Source organism: Sus scrofa, chromosome 1, assembly GCF_054392235.1.
Source record: "Sus scrofa isolate SSC_HxYL_T2T_F1_AM1 chromosome 1, Sscrofa_HxYL_maternal_Yorkshire_Landrace_v2.0, whole genome shotgun sequence".
NCBI classification, from domain to species: Eukaryota; Metazoa; Chordata; class Mammalia; order Artiodactyla; family Suidae; genus Sus; species Sus scrofa.
In genome coordinates this window covers 144,404,107-144,425,153 of record NC_139383.1, presented here as the reverse complement: position 1 = coordinate 144,425,153, position 21,047 = coordinate 144,404,107, and the positions used below count along the sequence as shown (strand labels likewise).

Here is a 21,047-nt window from a genome sequence, read left to right as displayed (position 1 = left end):
TATCTTTCTAGGGGTTGAAAGATCATTTTATGGGTGATGAAAATAAAATGAATCTTTGATGATGGAATTTCAGGCATCAAAAGCTGAGGCAGTGGGATTGAGAGAGAAACACCTCAAGCCCTTGAAATCATACCAACCTAATACTGATAGTCCCTTAATCTACTTGTGCATGAAGTCTGCACAGTTCCTTGACTAAGATCACTTTCAGAGGGACTTAGAGTCCTAGAATCTCACAATATTCATGCAGGATACATGGGAGGCATGCCTTTCCAAAGTCTATGTGGCAGCAATTGTTTTAAAGAAATGAATTTCCTGGTCTTCAACATCCATATGAACTTTTGTCTGGTAATGGGTCAGTGGCTGATACATCATCCTGGTTCTTTTTGCATATCTCCCCTTTATTCACTGTCCTTTTACTTTATAAAAGTCATACCATTCACCAATTTGGCCCCAGGTGTAAAAAGTCCCAGTGTACCAAAAGAAGGGATCATTTTTAATACTACTTGTCTGCGAAGCCTCCTGTAACCAAAGTGCCATCTTATAAAGCATAACATTGGAAAGGGGAGGTTTGCCACAAGACGACATATTCTAATTCAAGTACATTTGTAAAGTAGGTAGCAGAGGTTATATATTCTTCCAAGAGTCTTGTCTTTTTCCTTTGCAAACTATTATCAGAGAATTAAGGATTCTCGTTGGAGAGACCCTTGGAGCAAAGCAAAGACATACTGTGAGAAATATGGAGGTATCAGCTCCATGCCCTACCTGTCTTAATAACTGCCTCCCTACCTGCTTACTTACCTACCTACGGTATCTTAGAATGAGAATTCAAGAGTGAGATATAGTAAAAAGGCAACATAACAAGAGCAGATTTTTTTTCTATTAAAAGTTAAATTTGAATTGATTGATTGGCTAGACAATGAAAACTGACTTTGCCAAGTAGATTAAATAGTGAGCATTTTCCCAAAATGGAATGCACTAAATCTTCAGCTCTAAGTTTTGACAAAAGGATATTCAAAGCATGTGATAAGATAAAAGCATTTCATTAAGAAATATACTGGCAACAATGTATTAAAATTAACCATATTTTTATTTTGCGTGTACTAGGACTCATACAAAGTGCTTCCAAGTAAGAGTAGCAGGAATAGTTAATAGTTATTTGATATTGATAAAACTTTCGTGGTACACGTCCCAGAAACTGGGGCAATGAGTGACTCTAATGACCGAGTGATACAGCCTTTAGCAAGACAAGTTGCTTCTAATTCTTTGTTTTTAGTAAAATTGAAGGAGCACCTAGTTAAGTTGCTAGCTGATAGAGCACTAGAAATACTTTTTGGTGGTAGGTAAATATATGATATTTTGCCATATAACTCAGAGGAATACCAAGATTGAGTGACAATGTTATAATAAAATTCCTTTCATTTACATCTACCTATTTGTGTACACAAGGTTTTAGAGTGTTTATAAATGAGGAAAAGAATAGAATAGGTGCTCAACTCTGTTCACTCTAGCAGTAATATTCATCCACAAACACATGAATCAAATGAAAATTAAACCAGCTCCATCCATCTCATTATGAAATGCATTTCCAATGAAATTGATCATGTATAATTATTATTTATCCAGATTTATGTCTTATTTCTGTTCTTTTGTTTACTAATACATTTGTAGTAATTGCCAATTGCTTCTAGGCCTTTTGGCTAAGATCAAATGCAATAATAGTCAAATCGAAAATATTTTTTGTAGAGACTTACACCAAAGGAAAATAAATTAATATTTTGATTTATACATTATCACAGAGAAGTAACGTAGCGCAATCAATAAAAGACCTTCTCAAATAAAATGTGTGTATTAGGATAAAATTTGGTTGGAAAATTGGAATAAACATATAATTTGAGGAGAAAAAAGAAAGCTATAAAATGCCTAACTGTTCAAGGCAATCTCATTTATGTTTTTTTTTTTTTGAAAGTAGATTGCAGTAGATTAAAATTCCAGAAGTATTTTGGATTTTGTTTTTTAAATGTTAATATTCAAAGCAAACCATAAAATTTATACTACCTGACTATCTAACTTGTTATGAAAACTTTTAGATATCAACATTAAAATGACTTTCATAATTTCAGGAATCAGGAGAGCAAAAGAAACAAAAAAAGAGCAAAAGAAGAAAAGAAAAAAATTTAAATTCAGTAAATGCAGTAAAAGGGTATAGAGATAGTTCATAAACCTTAAGTCATCTTATCCTTTTGCCCAATGAGTGAGGTTATCTAGCTACAGCCAAATCCTCACCAGCTGCCTGTAGAAGCATCTTCAGTGCCCCTTCTGCTATGAGAATGTGCAGGAAAAATATACCCAGGTAGAATTTATCAGCACATTTTTAGAGGTACCAAAAAGTGACCCCCAAAATGGTTTCTGATGCAATTATTTTACATCAGGATACAAATATCGCTAATGTAGAAGCATAGACCCCAAATGCTCACTGTTTAGAAACAGGACACATTTGAGTTTTTATGAAGATGCTTCCCCAGTTTCTTTATCATTCCTTTCCAGTGGAATCCAATGAACATGACTGATAGAAAGTTTAATGGGGATTTGGCCACTGTCCAAATATATACTAACCAAGGGAAACCTGGGACATGACACTGTGCTGACTTCACAGAAAATTCTTTGCTTCTATTAAGAATAGCTGATTTGGGAGTTAAGGATGAGCAGCTCAATTTTATCCAAATGTACTAGGACAGAGCATTTTCAAGGATACAGATGCAACTAGAAGTGGTCACTTATAAAGATTTTGGTCCAGGTATATACACTTGACCAAAGACAGATTAATGAACAAAATGACAGTAATAATTAGTATCCCTAAAAAAATAATAATAGCCATTTGAGGTCTCAGACTGTGCTTGTCCTAAGCTATCATGAATGCTGTTCTGACTGTATTATCCATACTGCCTGAGGTAATCCTCATAATAAATCAGAGATAGATTTGTACCCTTATTTTCCAAATGGGGACTTCAAGGCACAGAGAGGTTAAGTAACCTTCCAAAGGTCACCCAGCAAATAAGTGGCAGAACTGGGGTTTGGACCTATTCTGTGTGGTTCTAGAGCCTTGCACTTAACCCCTCTATGACTCATTACTTTATGAAAACCCTGCTGCCATAGACAAAGAAATTTCTACTTATCAAAGGTGGTTTTTTTAAAATATGGCAAGGGCAGATGGAGGAGGAGGTTTGGGATAGTTTGGCCCTCTGCCTAGAATTAAACATTCGCTTATTTTCTTTTGCTCTCTCCTGTTTCCAAGTGAATTGCTATACACACTCATTTTATTATTATTATTTCTATCTGACATGCTGTGCAAGAACATTGTGATTTAAAATATCTTAATAACAACCCAAAGAAAAAGACTTAAAAGTAATTTTCAGAGAGAAAACAGATGGCCACCAAGTGCAAATTCTGAATTCTTATATTTTTGTATGGGGAGTAGATGTGGTTGGTAAAAGGTTATGCTAATAAGCAAAATGTTCTTGTATTGTTATAAGCTTATTATTTAAAATCTTTTCTGAGATCTGTAAAGTTGTTTAAATAGTAACCAACATAGATTCTGGCAAAATAAACTCCAAAACTTCCTTAAGAAGATCTGATTTAGGCAGATTGTTGAGACTTGGTTAAAAACACAAAGACTGAATGTCACCAATAGGATAGAACAACGGCCATTCATTTAAGGCCTGGCTATTAGTTCATATCTGAAAATACCAAGGCACTTGTATAAACCTGGCTTCTACACTGACACTATTTTTAAATCCCTATAAACTTCCTGGGGAAAAGCTCAGTAAATAGGGCCAGGAAATTTGAATCCAGTATCCAACTCTTATGGCCTTTCTTTGTCGCCTTTGAACCCTGTCTTGCTGTCTTCCCAGTATAGCCACCCCTCCTCCTCCCCTTTTGACATCAGGCTGCAGTATTCATGCAGGTTCATGCCCTTGTTCAAGAGCCCCACTGTCCTTTTCTTCACCCTTTTCTGCATGACAACGGTTTCCTTCCGTTTTGGCTGTAGAATTAGTGATTTTGGATTAAAAAAAAAAGTCATCTTCAAAAATTCCCTACACAATTCTACAAAAAGGATTTATTCCTATTTCTGGTCTGGCCTTGTTGGTATTATCCTCCTAATCCAGCTGTAGTGATGTATTGTACTGGCTGCCTGCCACATGCAAAATTCTACCCCAGGACATCCTGTTGGAGGAAAAAGGCCAATCTGTCCAGTTTCTTAGCAGCTGGATTGACAAGCCAATACCCTAAGGATGAAAACAAGAGTGTATGTGTATATATTTAGAAACACACATACCTTCCATGTGTGCTTGTGTGTGTGTGTGTGTGTATACACACATGTACTCTAAGTTCAGATGGGCCATACACCTCTTATTTCTGTCTAAAATGAAGTTCATATGCCTCCAACCTTACTTTTTGTCCCCCTTAGTCTAAAAGGATGTGGCTCATTCTTCAATATACACTCAGAGCACAACTCAATGCTTCTATATTGCATTGACATGTTTTCACTTTGGGAATCTTTAAAGTATTAACACAGCTTCTGATTTGCAAGTGACAAGTATAAGGTTAAACACTGTGCTTTGTATTTCTGGGTCACCCCTTTACACATCATTTTATTTTTATAAGCAAGGAAAGGAAATACCAATCCAAGTGGATATCAACATAAACCTTAACCTTCCAGACCTGAAGGTTTAACATGGATTTCCCTCTACTCTGTAAAGAATATAGAAATGATTATCTGGGAGTTCCCCTTGTGGCTCAGCATAAACGAATCTGACTAGCATCCCTGAGAATGCAGGTTTGATCCCTGGCCTCGCTCAGTGGGTTAAGGATCCAGCATTGCCCTGAACTGTGGTGTATGTCACAGACGCGGCTAAGACCTGGAGTTGCTAAGATCTGGCAGCTGCAGTTCTGATTAGACCCCTAGCCTGGGAACCTCCATATGCCGTGGGTTTGGCCCTAAAAAGACAAAGGACAGAAAAAAAAAAAAAGAAAGAAAGAAAGAAAGAAATGGTTATCCATTTGTGAGTCCAGTTAGAAAGACAAAATTTAGGATGATCAAAAGAGTGAGTCAGGGAAACTTGGAGGAGGTGAGATTTGGATTTGGACATTATATCCTAGTGATATCCATCTTTTCCTAAGGCAATTATCCATAAAATTGAAAGTCTCTTATTTAATCTAAATTCTCATTTAGCTAAAATTCACTTACCCAATGTCAATCCATATGTATCTTTCCTGAAAGGCACTTCTGATCCTCCAGTGGAAGCAATATTCCCTCCTCTGTGCTATTTCTGTGCTCTATGTGGGCACACATCACTCTCTGATGTAATTTTGCCTTTCAGCGGTATTTTTCTGTATTTGACTGTGAACACCTGGAGGGTAGAAGCTATCTGCGAATCCTAGTTCTATGTCTTACTCAAAATAAATGTTTTATTAATTGATGAATTGATGGATGATTGAATATCAATACTAAGTGGAATATTTGTCACTGAAAGGGAAAAAACTGTTCTGAGACACTTTATATCAGCACTTTGACTAGGGCTTCATCTAATCACTGTTCCCCTTTAAGTGCATTTAAGACTCTGAACAACACTTCCTGAAAAAATTCATCTTTCCCTTTCTGTAAGGTTAGGAGTAAAGATTCCAAGTGACAGTTCCAAATTCCTCTCCTTTTTTTGTTATTACTTCCTAAGTATCTTGAAGAATTTTATCCCCCTTCTCAAAATTAATATATACAATGAGATGAGGACCTATAGGAAATGTTAATGGTGAGGTGAGAACTGCTGAACAAATTTTAGACAAACTGTACAGGTGGTATGAAATCCAAACTCTGTGAGTAATACTTAGAATATATCAAGTCGTCTATGTTTTCCCCACCACATATTAATAGTATATTTATATTTATCATAGCCAAAAATCTTCTAACTTATTTCTAGCTAAAACTGAAAAAAAAGAGTTTCATTAATCTTGGAGGGTTTACTTTTGAAGTGGTATATAGAGCACTCTAGCATTAAAGAACCGGATTTTAACCTAAGTTTTTGATCTGTTAAGCAATTAATTTTTTAGATTTTTGTGATATCCATGTGTATAAAACCATGCCTTTCTTTGCAATCCACTGTTTATTTATAAAATATTCCTTTCAGTTCTCCTGTATACTTGCTGCAAATGGGGGGGGAGGTAGCATGCTGGACTTCTGTTACTATTGTAATTACCACTTCTCAGAACAAATATTTCATTACTACTGATTGAAGAAGCATGTTTCACCCAATGTTATGCAGTAGTTATCTGCAAAAATTAATTACAACCTAGGTCTCCCTTCCAACAAAATACCTGAATATAGGTCATTTGACCTTCAACTGTGATTGGTAACCTCAAGTTAGTGAGCCCTTGATGAATGTGGGTACAGAACAAAGAATCAGTGATTAACTGCTGAGGGAATTAGTGAACTTACCCTGGATCATCCCAGGAGTTGCAGAAGACTCAGAATCACAAGAAACTCTTTATCTTGGAAAGAGAGAAGGGCCACACAGATAAGTACATATTTAATTGCGATGAAATAATCCCTCAAATGAACACTTGAGGTGCCTATTTTATAGCCTTGCATTTAAACATACGTCAATTCCCAGTTCCACCTCTGGCCAGTTAGGTAAACATTGAGATAGTCCTTCATTTATTCATTCAACAACAACAATAACAAAAAGGCTAATAACACCTACATTATAGACTTTTGTGGATATAAAATGAGAACTAATATGTGGATTCAACTGACACATGGTGCCAGTAATCAAGCAGGTTCTCAGTAAATGACATCCATGATTACTATAATTTTATAATATAATATTATTAATAATATTATAATATTATAAATATTATAATATTTCACCTGTGGCATTCTGACAACTTGGGTTTAAAAGATAAAATGAATCCTGACTATACTAGGTCCTTGAGAGCTTCAGAATGGAGTAAAAATTATTAAGCTTTTGAGAGAAGCTGGTTAACTGGACAAGCTAAGATGAGGTGGAAGGAGAAATACCTTTGGTTGATGGCTATTTGAGAATCTCAAGCCTCTCTTTATTTTCTATTTCTGGCATAGAATTTTAAATAATAGTAATAGTAGTTGTAATAATAGCAATGATAGTAATAATACCTTTTACTTCTTGTGTACATCCTAATCTTTGGTTTAGATGGTTTCTAATATGTGATAGAACCTACATGAAGGTAGTGTTGATACTTAGTATTTTATGAAAGAATATTAAGGTTCAAAGAGTTGGATCAGTGAGTTAATGTCATATTTAATAAGTACAGAGATAACATTTTAGTCTGGCTGTTTTGACTCAGAGCCTGTGTTTTTCCCACAATATACCACATTACCTCTGTGACTGTTATACTTCTCTCTTTACTCTGGTTGAAGGGCCCAATTCTGATACTCCTTTGCTATTTTGAGCTATGTATATGCTAGTGGACTCCAGCCAGAAGGTCAAGTTCAGCCAGGTCAAGGTCTCGTGGAGTCTCTGTCCTCTGGTCTAATCTGTTTCCAAACCCTCCCAACAACCCAAGGCTGGATTGTTCCACTGGTTTTAGTAACCTCTTGTTGGCTTCTGAATCTTGTGCCCCAGTCACTCTGATTAACTAGGCAATAGAAATTCAAGGAAAGAGGCCCTTCATCTTTTTCCCTATGGTTAGTTCCAGCTTTTTCAATGACAGAAAGCACCATCCTCGAGAGAGTGGTTCAAGATTACATTAATCTCTGTGCTGGGCCAGGAATGGCACAACAGCCTGGCCCCTCGCTCCAAGTGAGGTTTCTAGACCTTGTTTCCTTGAAATTCTCCAGGGCATGTTTCTCTAGGTCTCCAGCTCTCTGAACCCTTGGTTTCCCTGATCTTTGACTCCACTAGGCCTTGACCTATCTGAACTGCCCTGTCCTGAACTTAATTCCTGGCTATACTATACCAGAACACATGCAGCTTAACTCTTTCACTCCTAATCCATCACTCATTGACCACATAGGTCACAAATCTGAAAGTTGAAATATGCAGAATCTCAGCTCTGTCATGGTTAAGCAATTTTTGTAATTTCTTTGATATTGTAACAAAATTTTTGTGAAAATTAGGATTAAAATACATGTAAAACTGTATATGGTGACTCACAAACCTAGGCATTAGAAAAGCCAACAAAACTGTAAGATATACTTATTTTTGTAAGGTAACTTATGTATGTTTGAGATTCATTTCCAACATTTATGATAGCTAAAGCAGAATATAAAAACTGCTTGCATTTTTCCCTACAAGATTCTCATAAACATTTTCCATGCTAAGTACAAAAGGGTGTTTATTTACAAAGCATTCCATTAGTAGTCCCCTTTGTGTAAATTTTAAAAGTAGATTTGAAAAGTTAATTAAAACATATTTTATAAACATCTTTTATAACACAGCATTTACTGCAATATATGATTTTAAAACTTGGTTTCTTTAGCCATTTTAGATAACAAGACTATAAGAAGACACTAAACTCTAAGAATATGAATGTGTAGTTAAGCTGCCCTCTGAGAATCCCTGCGAGTATAGAAATTTGATGACAAATGGCTGAAGATATATTTTTTTAAATCCAATTAACCACTATTTGTGTTCAAGAATATTCATTACTGTTTACAGAGCTCCCATCGTGATTCAGCGGAAACAAATCCTACTAAGGAACCATGAGGTTCTGGGTTGGATCCCTGGCCTTGCTCAGTGGGTTAAGGATCCAGCATTGCCATGAACTGTGGTGTAGGTCGCAGACACACCTCGGATCTGGCATTGCTGTGGCTGTGGTGTAAGCTGGCAGCTGTAGCTCCCATTCAACCCCTAGCCTGGGAACCTCCATATGCCTTGGGTATGGCCCTAAAAAGACAAAATAAATAAATAAATAAATAAGTATATTCATTACTGTTTAGTAAAATAGAATAATCTAAATGTCTAACATGTATGACAATACATTTTCAAAGGAAATTTAATATCAATGATTTTTATTTTATATTTTTTGTGTTTTCCAAATTATATAACATACAGACACTGTAGATAAATATTAAAACACAGTACATAGCAATGCATGGGTTTTTTTTTGCTTTATGAATTGAGTTTTTTTTGTTTTTGTTTTCTTTTTTTTTTTTTTTTTTTTTTTTAGTTTTGAGGGTATGGCTTAGTACAAGGCCCTATAGCTGTGATCTTATGTAGAAAGTCAAAATGAAAACAAGATCTATTTAGATCAAATAGAGACTAAGTTTACTAAAAATCATCTCCATTTGTACAACAGATGTTTCATATAAAATTTCTCTACATACACATTTCAGTCCCACCTAGTTATCTGGAATTTAGCCTGAAGTCAGCCAACACTTAGAAAAAAGTTTTCAGCTAGTCTTCATTGAGTGACAAAATAGGCAAATTCTGAACAGACTTAAAAGAAGAAGAACAAGAAAAATCCAGAAGTAGTGAAGAGGCTGCATTAAGGAAAAGTGAAGGAAAAATAATCAGATGATGTGGAGCCTGGCAGAATTCACTTGTTTTAAATACAGGACATAGCCTGAACTTACAATGGTTTTGGGGAACTCCATATTGGCAGTGCTGGGCTTACTTGAATTTATGAAAGGGGTCCTTTCTGATTGCTTCCAAGAATGAGTATGACTTTAATTACTAATAATATTGTAAGCACTAAACACCAATAAACTGTAAATGTTATAAATAACACGATTCACTGAAAGAATGCATATCACTGAGAAGCCTAAATCTTAAAAAAATAAAATAAGAAAGTAACCGGAAAGAAAAAAATAAAGCAGAACATTTGTTAAAATCATTTACATTTACTTTTATAGAGGTTCTAAATCATCACCCACCCCCTTTACTTTGAAGCAGATATGACACAGAACACCATTCTATATAGTATCCTGGTTGAATTAAAGCTTAAGACTCAACTCTTAGCAACTGTGTGTCTTAAATGCCTAGTTCCTATAGCATAATGAGCATACCTCTGTTTTTATACACATGTAAAATATTAGCACATTTTGAGCACATATTTTCATCTGGAAATTTGATAGGCTTCAAGAAGAATCTGTGTGTATAGAACAAAGAATGAGTGGAGGAAAAAGGAGAGAAGGTTGAGAGGTAAGAATGAACGTATTTTTCTGGGAATTTTCACATGGAGGGTATAACATTATTTCCCTGCTGAGAAATTGTCAACTTTTTAATTTCATAAACTCTTCAGTCTATTCTAGTTGAGTTTTCCTTTGAAGGCCACCCAGAAGCTCTGACCTTGCTGGCAATGGGGAGAACAGCTGATTTAAAGACTATCGCAGAGAATTCTAAAATAACACAGCTTATGCTGTAGCATTAGGGATTCAGATCATTTAAATGGTAAAGATTACCAGACACAGGTCTGGAGTGTAAATAAGCTTTCAGACCTTCGTGTGCCTTTCAGCTCAACTTCTCTCTTCACATTAGTATTAATGAGATGCTGTTCCTAAAACAGAGAAATGTTTTTAATAGCTTGATATAAGTTGAAATGTTGTTCTTTGATTTATTTTTCTGAACACAATGATAGCGGCAGTATTGAATAATGTTTCAAAGTACAGCATCAGGGGCCAGATGACCTGGGTGCAAATCCAGTCTTGACCACTGCCTAGCTGTGTTCGGACCAGACCAATTAGCCTCTCCATGTCTCAGTTTACTTATGGAAATAAGAACGATAAAGAGAGTAAATATTTCAGAGGGGTGTTGTGCAAATGAGCTATTAAATTAATGTATTTGGAATATAGAGAGTGTTCGATAAACACTGGTGATATGATCACGTTACTGTGTTTTCCATTCTCTTCTCTGTTCACTTTCATGAAAATGTCGTTCACGAGGGTTAGAAATGCAGTCTGTGTCCACAAGGGTTTTACCTCTCTAGAAAGCGTCTTCCAGTGTTTACTTTCTCTTCAGAGTTGATCTGAGAATGAGAAAACCTGAGAGTGAGGAGATGGTTAACATTCTTAGGCTGATTTGCTTTGCCCAAAGGTAAATGGCTAGAAATTTGGGGAAGAAAAGAAAAAAAAAAAGTATGTGATTAGGTCAGAATGTCCCAAGGAACTAAGACAAAAGAAGCTGTCTTTTACTTCAGAGGAAGCTGGCAGCCATTTTTGAAGCCGGGCGCAATTTTTCCAGAAGGTATCAGGTCTCAGGAAAGCCAGTGCTGCCACCAGCGCTTAGCCAGCTCCATTGGAAAGCCCCTCTTCTGGCTCACATGTGTGAGGTTGTAGCCATCCCTGCTGGGAATCCACAGATTTTGGCCAAGAAATGAGGTTTCTAAAATTTATCTGGAGTATTTAATAATAGTTTTTTATGATATCACATTATTGTTTTCACTGTCTGTCCAGAATTTGTTTTTAAAATCTATTATATATATCATTGAGAGCAATCACAAGATAAAATGGTCTGTGTCATAAACTCAGAATCTCAGACTCTCATTTCTAGCATGTTTGGAACTGTAAAGGAAGGATGAGGAGATAGAAGCTAATAGTTCCTGGAGGGGGCGATTCTGTGCCATCTAATCCATTTAAATTCATAGCAATTCAGTAAGGGAATTGGGAGGGTCAGAGAGATTAACTGACTTGGCTGAGGCCTTCCAGCTCATAACTGGTCCAGCACATTCAGATCTTCAGGACACTGAATTCTGTTTTTCTCTCATCTTCCACTCCACTAGCCAACCCATCATCATGTCCTAAGTCCTAGACTTTCAAAAGTCACAAATCCAACTTCTCAGCACTTTCATTGTCCAAGCCTCCGTCATCTCTTGCTCAGATTATTGAAAAAGGCTCTAGTTTGGTCTCTCTGTTCTACCTTTGCCCTGTCACAGTATATTCAGCATGGAGTGCCAGAAGAATCTTATCCTGATCAGAACAAAACCCAAAGCCTTCATGCTGATCTGGAACACTAAATAACACAGCTCTCCTAAATCTCTGACTTCACCTCTTATAACTCTCTATCCTAAATGGCTGTCCTCTTTGTGTTCATTCCAACATATTCCTTTTTTTTTATAAATGGTATTTTGATTTACAGCTATGGAAATTGAAGGCTAAACCTATGAACAGTGTTATAAAGGCTTGATTTCTAGACAAATACCATATGATATCACTTATAACTGGAATCTAATATCCAGCACAAATGAACATCTCCTCAGAAAAGAAAATCATGGAGAAGAGACTTGTGGCTGCCTGATGGGAGGGGGAGGGAGTGGGAGGGATCGGGAGCTTGGGCTTATCAGACACAACTTAGAATAGATTTACAAGGAGATCCTGCTGAATAGCATTGAGAACTTTGTCTAGATACTCATGTTGCAACAGAAGAAAGGGTGGGGGAAAAAATGTAATTGTACTGTATACATGTAAGGATAACCTGACCCCCATGCTGTACAGTGGGAAAATAAAAAATAAATAAATAAATAAAGGCTTGATTTCTGATATTAGAAGAAGATGGGGGTAAAGATGATACATTTGAGTGTGGTGGGTAGAAAAAAGAATGATTTTTTCCCTACACCTTAAAAGATAAGAGCTATGGAGAATGATGGAAATGGAATCTGCTATCCTCAAGACAAAGAAAAACAGAGAGCACATTTTAATCCTTGTATTCTAAAACCATTGAGTCTACTATAAAAATGGATGACTTCTTTCTCAATTCAAGTCTGAAATCAAATGGCATCATTAAAGAGGACTGCTCTCAGCATTCTGTCTAAAATTGCATGACTTTCCATTAGTCTCAAACCTCTTACCTGCCTCATTTGTCACTGTGATTTTAACTGATGTTGCATTAACTTCCTTACTTGCTCACTTTGTCTCATCCAGGAGAACATCAACTCCATGAGGACAGGGACTTGTCTGCCTTGCTCATAATGGGTTCCCAGTACTTAGATAAGTCCCTAGCACATTGTGTTGATCAATAAGTATTTGTTGAATGAATAAATGATCTGAAAGGAATTAAGAGTGGGAAATGGGAGAGACAAGTAGAGAACCAAATACTTAATTTCATCTAGAAGAGTTAAGGGAATTATCCAAGCTTAAATTCTTGCTTATGGGCAGAACTAAGACTAAAACCTACACCTTCTCAATTCATAGTGCACTGATCTTTGTGCTGTAACAAGATATCTCAACTTATAATAATTTAGTATATTAATAGCATACAAGAGAAAACTCACAAAACTCTCTTTTGCAGTAAAAATGTCACCCTTATTTTTAATAATATATTTAAATCTGGAGGTTCATACTATGATATTTAGGATACTCAGAGTGCCATCATCATAGAACATGTCACGGAAGAATGAAACAGAAAAGGAAATAGAAAATCCATGCTCCCCCCCAAATTTTCTTCCTAAGAAACAAACATTAATGTGAATAATGTACAACATTATAGCCTGTCTATAATGGTAAGAGACTATGAAAGAGGATGTAGGGATGAATGAAGAAATTTTTATTGGTCTGGTTTTTCTCTAGAGAGAGATTAGAGTTTGATTTTCTTCATCATGACTTCTATCATCTATTGAATACTTGTTTAGCACTGAGCATGGAGCTGGATACCTGACAAGTATTTGAATCTTTTTATAGGCACAGAAACTAAAGGCTCAGAGAGTTACACAGCTGGGAGGTGACAGAACTGTATTCAGATATCTGACTACAAAGCCTTAATTCAGCCCACTATTTCATAAGGTAGAAATAACTTCTTATATGTCCCCCAAAGCACCCTGTACCATGGATACTTAAAATATTCAGAGTAAGATTCAAAGTTGGAAAGAACTTTAGAGATCATCTTTCCTAGGAAGGAATCTATGACTAACTTTTTGGAATACAACTTTATAGAATATCTTATGTCTTTAGAAGCAAAATTGGCCAGAGAACCAAAAATCCCTTCATTGTCAGTTGGTTGTTCTTTCACTACACCATAGCCCTTTTGTGTTATTGGTATGAATATGATGCTCATAAATATGTTAAATTATAGTTGGGTGCATGGGATTGTATCTTAAATGTATAAATCATTTTCATTTAGTGGCATTCCAATGCAAATCCTTTTATCTTCCATACAGATTAACCCAGAAAGTGGAAGCTTAGTCTGAATCAGAAAAAAATAAAATAAAAAAGTATACCCTCATTTCATAAACCAACTCTGTGTATAATGAGTCAAATACTACCAACATGTCTACTTATGTGTTGCACCCATATTTACCGATATACTGTACATAGGCACACACGTATAATCTGGCAATACACTCTATGTGATTTAAAGATTATGTAAATCAGAATGACAAATAAGTACACTTAAATCCTTAGGTAAAATTAACATTACAGGAGAATTGTGGTGACATTCATAAGTTCATGTTTGCTTTCCAAAAATAATCATCCTGCAGACTGTAAAAAACACTGGCCCTAACCAAAAGATTATATACCAGGTAGGGATGCCAAATGCAGTTCACACAAAGCAATTACAGTAAAAGCTGTGAGTTTTACTACTGCTTAGGGAATACTTTACACGTTTACTTTTCCTCTACCAAAGAAACTTGTGCTGAGAAACCACTGCCTTCTCTATGCAAATGGAAAATGTGTGATACCTGCAGAAAGAGTAAAAATTCAGTTTAATTTCTGTGTGAGCCTGGTCAAGTAATTTTTAAAGTCAAGATGATGTGGGGGGAAAGGAAAATAAAATAGCCTTCTCATTTCTGAACTGGCTCTCCTTAGCATTTTCTTCCTGGGATATAATCTGATTCAGAGCAGGAACATACAGTACAGTTAACATTCAACTTTAATTGCAATGAGGTGACAACAGACTGGGTAATGAGTTGTTTATGAGTTGTAGATGTGTTTACAATGAGTTGACAATGTGTTGGATAAAGTGTTCTTCTAAAGTTGTAGATCTATTTACAGTGAGCAGTGGGGGATGTTCATTAGTTGTCGATTTGTTTGTTTACATTGTTTTCGATTTGCAATTGCTATGAAACAAATTGCGTGCTGATGAAGGATGATTGTTTGTGCGCCTTAATGATTTACTGTAGTAGCTTGTCTGAAAAAGTACTTAACTCGGCCTCATCTGTCAGTTTCTACTGCAAAAGCTCCGAGTCACAATAGTTTTATTAGCATAGCACGGACCATTTGTAAGAACATTATGCATCTAAGAAATCTCAGGACTCTGCTATTCAGCCCGTTGTATTTGGGCCAGCAGACCTGAACTGAATTCTTTCTGCTTGGTACACATTTATATCTTTTAAAGTTATAACATGATTAATAGTTGGTTCTGAAATTCCCAGCTATAAAGTGTTACAAATCCTTTGAAAGGTACTACTAATTTTTAACCTTATCTTTGATCCACTAACTTCTGTAAAAACAAAAATCTTTTTAAAAAATAAGACTGATTTTTTGAAGGTTATAAGAAAGTTTTATAAAATATATTTTAACGTATTGAAGGCCAAAAAGCAATAGGAGTCTTTTTTTAAAAACTCACAATTTGCCAGCTCAATTTGCATCAATATGTATTACTTTTACATCTTGTGTATTTAATAGTTTATAGTGATAGAAAGGGAGAAATAAGAAAAGAAACTGAACTCTATCTACTTCTTTACCATCTCAAAATGCGCTTTATGTCCCCTTATACACGTATTTGACTCATGTGTATTCACATAAGGGAGCTGATGTACCTAAAGCCTCATTTATATTCCATTCATACATTATGATAAATAAAGCCATCTTTCAATAAGTTGACTGGAAAAAGTTATGAGTCAGAATTCATGGGCCAAGCCTAACTAAAAATTGATAGTCATGGAACTCCCTCCAGGCTTGGTGGGTTAAGGATCTGTTAATTGTCATTGCTGTGGCACCGGTTTCATCCTCAGCCCTGGAACTTCCACATGCTATAGTTGCTGCCAAAAAAAATAAAAATAAAAATAAAAAGAAGCTATAGTCTTCAAGGCGTTGAAAATGAAGTACTGTGGTTAATTCCTGTTTCATAAGAACAAGGAAAAAAACTAAAAAAATTAGAGTCAAAATAAGTCACTAAAATCAAGAATGACATGAGTTTAATAAATGGTAAATAATGTTTATTTCAAGTTTTCAAAGCATATAGCATATATCTTATTCACTCTACATAAGAATGCAAAGTAGTAGGTTGTTTTTATCCCCATTTTACTTATAAAGCAACTGAGACTGGAAGTCTGTTTTTATGTGAAATTTTTGATCTTTAAATGTTGGCTTTAACTTTTTTAAATATGTGGAGCAACTTCTGCTTATGGAAAATCCCCATTTTATATATAAAGCATATAATAGTAGCCTGATGACTTTTCAAAATCATGTATCTAGAAAGGACAGAAATGGATCATAAACCCAAATGTTCTGATTCTAATCTGGTGTTGTTATTGTCCCTTCCTGTTCTATTTTGTGTTTTATTATGTGCAAAGTAAAATCTCAAAACGTGAACCTAGAATTTTTTCTTGTTTGAGTCATAGAGATCTATTGTTTTATTTTTTTTTTCTCCTACTAATATATTATTTGCTATAATAAATTTACCTCCATTCAAGAGTTCTAACTTCTGGTAAAAGAAGGGAATGATGAAATCCCACAAAATTAATGTTCTCCTAAACTTTTTCTTACTCTTTATTATTGCTATTTTTTAAAAAATTTATTGGGGTATGGTTGATTTACAATGTTGTTAGTTTCAGGAATACAGCAAAGTGATTCAGTTATACATATTTCCATTCTTTTTCAGATTCTTTTTGCATATAGGTTATTATAGAATACTGAGTAGAGTTCTCTGTGCTATAAAAGTAGGTCCTCGTCAGTTATTAATTTTACATATAGTAATGTATATATGTTACTTCCAAACTCCTTATTCATCCCTTCCTCCCATGTTTCCCCTTTGGTAACCACAAGTTTTGTCTCCTAAACTCTTAACCCTCACTTTTTAGAAGCACCCCAAACAAAAAGTCTATTAAGGCTGGTTTCTCTGCTTGTCTCTGAGGATCATGTTTTGCCTCCATACCTGAAGTCAGCTTCATAGGCATGGTTTTCCATGCTCAATGAAGAAAAGGAAGACATTTTAACTGTCTAAAAACCTTATTAAAGATATAACCTAAAAGATCCTACATGCTAAATTAAACTTTTGATTTCCATATAGGGACCCTCACTTACTAGCATCATTGGTGCCAAAGGAAACAGAAGAGATTGCATTTTCCTCTTTCAATGTGCCATTTACCACTGTGAGCTTGAAAAAATAAATTCTTACTGCTTTCCAACATGCTGACCCTAAAACAAATCTGTCATTGGAATCTAAAGAAAAGGCACTGGACGAAGTGCTGAGGTGTTGCTTCCAGGGAGTCATGTTAGCATATTCATGTTGGAAAGGATTTCATCTTGGAGGCTTCTGTTCATCTACCCAGATACTTTGCAAGTAAAAATGCATGAAATTTAAACCAGCTTTTCACATGGCCATTTTTTATGGCAGGCCATTTCAGCAGTGTAACAGGGGTAGACACCTATAAATGTATAATGTGATGGATTCAATTGTAATGCAGCCTGGATACATATGGAGGTAGTGTTTGCCCTTCAGTGCAAATCCATTTTTATGTCAAAAGGAATCCATTGAAATTAATAGGGCATTATCCAAGCAATAAGTAACACTGTATATACAATGCAAAAATTTTTTGCAGGAAGACAAATTTTCTCTAAATAATGTGAAAAATAACCATGCTAAGAAATAGAAAATTAATGCATTAAGAAAGAGTAAAACATAATATTTTTAGAAGAAAATAGGCAGATAGATGACTAAGATCTTTAACCTTTATTGGAATAATATTGACCAGCAAAATGCATTCTCTAAGCTCACATTTATCTTGGACACGGACACTCAAGTTATTTTAAAAAAATATTAGTGAATGTGCCAATGTCACCATACATATTTTGATTGTACAAAGAAGTTTACTTTGCTGATCAAGACATTATTGAATTTAATCTTTTAAGAAATACTTTGATGTTCCTATCATGTCCCAAAAAACATGTTAAGCAGAGAATAGGGTAATAAGTACAAGAGACATGGCCATTATGTTCATTGTGCTACTTTTCAGTTTCTGAATCAGATTTCTAAACTCTCCTCAATGTTATTTTTAATATTGAATTATTCTTTGAGTCTCTCTCTTTTTTTTCTTTTTATGGCCACACCCATGACATAAGGAAGTTCCCAGGCTAGGGGTCAAATCAGAGATGCAGCTGCTAGCCTACACCACACGCCAGATCTGAGCCATATCTGTGATCTATGTCATAGCTCATGGCAACACCAGATCCTTAACCCACTGAGTGAAGCCAGGGATTGAACCCTCATCCTCGTGGATACTAGTCGGGTTTGTTTCCACTGAGCCATGATGGGAACTCCTATTCTTTGAGTCTCTTGACTATTTTCATATTTCACCTTCTTATGCCCAGTGTTTCTTAAAAATGATATGCTCCAATACTTTTGTTTTTCAAGTATTTTATCACTTTCTCTAAGTTTTACTGTTGTATGTGCTCAGTTTTCCTTTTCCCATCCCCAAGAAGCATTTCCTGACTGTAAGGAAGATTACATGTCCGGCCCTCAACAGGTACTTGATGCATACTAATTTCTCTACCCCAACTCCAGTATTAACTATTGGTCTCTCAATTCCTCTTGGGCTTCATGGAATTCAGTAAAGAATCATTAAAGGGAGTTGGGAACTGGGGTTATATTTACATACAGTCAATAGTTCTTCACTCCTAGTGTCAATATTAAGTCATGATAGCCACTGGTCAGATAGACTTGGAAAGATCATATCCAGGAGTCACTTGATTAAGAGAACTTGGCAAATGTCATCTATAGCAAGCAGGTGCTCAATAAAAGCAGGGCTACACACATGTCAGAATGGAAGAGGCCAGTGGCTATGGCTAAGTATTGAGTCTAGCTTTCTGTGGCATCAGAAAGAAGCAAGCAGGAAGCACAGTTCTTATCAGGAGATCCAAAACATATGAGGAAAAGCACAAAATATTAATTGGCACAAGTAAGCCAGTTTGGCATGAGACCCCGAACCTGAAAAATCAAAGAAAAGATAAACTCTCCCAATGTTCGTTGAGAAGATATCTAGTGTTTCAGAGCTAGTGGAGCATAGGGAAGGAGGAACAGAAGGAGGTGGATCCTAAATACATTCTAAGCAGTAGGACAATAGGTATAGCTGAAGCTCACTAAACATTCTTCCTTTTAAACAAATTATACAGGCTGATGGGTATAATGCCTCATTTTCTTTCTCAAAGCTGAATGAGGACTCTTTCAGAAAACATGTAAGGTGACCACCACATGGACCTCACACATGTAAGTGTCTTAGTAGGTGCTTGAGCCTTGACCTCCAGGGCAGGCACATTTAAGAATGGGGAGACTTGATATGACCATATTCCAGTCTGTTAACCTCCTGCAATTTGCTTAATCTACCATGTGTTTTTAGCTATTTTGTTCCAAGGAAATTGCTTTTAATCTCCTTTTAAACTACAAGTTTAAACCTTTTAAACCACAAAGTGTGTTGCACTAAATAGCAAATATTATTTAGAATCAATAAAACTTATTATGTACTGGATAGAGGATAAAATAGATACAGGTTTGCTTTTTTGAAAGAGCAGTTATGCCACCTGCCCTCTTGTGGTAGTGGCCCAGTGACTGAACAGCAGGACCACTGACTAATTCAACCAATGTGTGCCCTGACCACGCTCTGCTATACACAGACATGGATTTGCTCCAGCTCTCAGACTTTTCTTAACAAGGCTGTAAAAGAAGTTTATGTGACACTTCATATATTACATAGGACAAATGAAAAGAAAAATTATCCACTCCTAATGAAATAATGACGTTACACACATCCCCAAAATGTCTACAAGCAGCACACAATGTGCAAGACAGATCCTTTGCATCAGTCTGGACAAAAAGTCAAGGATGAGTCATTTTGGGAAAAGGCAACTTGTTTTTTCATCTTCAAGTCATGTTAGAAATAGTGCTTTTCCTGTTGGATGAGAATATAAGAAGTTCAGTATGTGTGAAGGAGGAGAGGCAGGATCTAGCTCAGTGTCCCTCAATGGTCAGACCATCTGTTTATGGCACAGAGCTGTGGCTTTCTAAAGTAATGCTTGAGAATTACCTGGAGATCTTGTGAACACCAGGCCTCCTCAGCACTGCCTTCAGTGAATCTGATTCAGTTGATCTGGACTCTGAGTCAAGTATCTGCATTTTTGATAAAGCCCTCAGGTGCTGTTTTAAAGTAGATGGTTTATGGACTCATATTGTAAGAAACACTAACCTGGAGTCTTGGTGGAGTTGATTTGATGTCTACCCATGAGCAGTGCAGTGCACACCCCTCACAGTGGTTAGAAGTTTTCTGAAAGTTTCACTAATGGGTGTTGGCATAGAAATGTCTCTAGGTCTCTCTTAGGAAAGGAGCCACTTGTAAGCACTCAGATCTTCCCCAAGGAGTCAACTATTAAGTTCCTTATTGAAAATGTAGAGTAAGGCTTCAAGTGATAGCAAATTTGGATTAGAGAAAGGTGTGTCATCTTCCCCTTATGATAATGGAAACCTCAACAAGTAAACTAAGAAAAGCCAACTAGATGTTTGGGGATTTTATTGTGACAAGAGTGATCTGAAGTGGAACAGGCTATTTATTTGAATTTTCCTATACCCTTTAAATATCAGCTCTCTCGATGTTAGTTTTCAGAGACTGTGACCTTTTAAGAAGTGAAAAGGCACCAAAATGCTATACACTATATTGAAGCAGTTTATCAAAATGTCACCCAACAGTTGATGCCAATTGCTAACAAGATATTGTGTTTCCGTATTTAATTGGCCAGCTTGCCTAATTATGGCTGTCTTTGGATACCTATTGATGGGCTTTTTCAGAGAAAAAAGAAAGCATCAGTTGAGTCAATTTTCATATAAATATATGAAAAAGGGAGGTAAAGTAAGGCCACACCCCCAGTGAGAATTATT

The 21,047-nt window shown here is 35.9% G+C and overlaps 1 protein-coding gene across 2 annotated transcripts in view; it reads left to right on the top strand.

The window, feature by feature from the left end:
• Positions 1-21,047, top strand: part of LOC102166428 (uncharacterized) — a 531,894-nt gene that overhangs the window by 454,689 nt on the left and 56,158 nt on the right. Inside the window, exon 6 of one of the 2 annotated variants that reach the window (XR_014814708.1) lies at positions 10,106-12,491. The exons of the other annotated variant lie outside the window; for it this stretch is intronic. The gene's annotated coding sequence lies outside the window, so the exon portion shown is untranslated. Of the gene's footprint in view, positions 1-10,105; positions 12,492-21,047 lie in introns of those variants that run through there. 2 annotated transcript variants of the gene reach the window in all.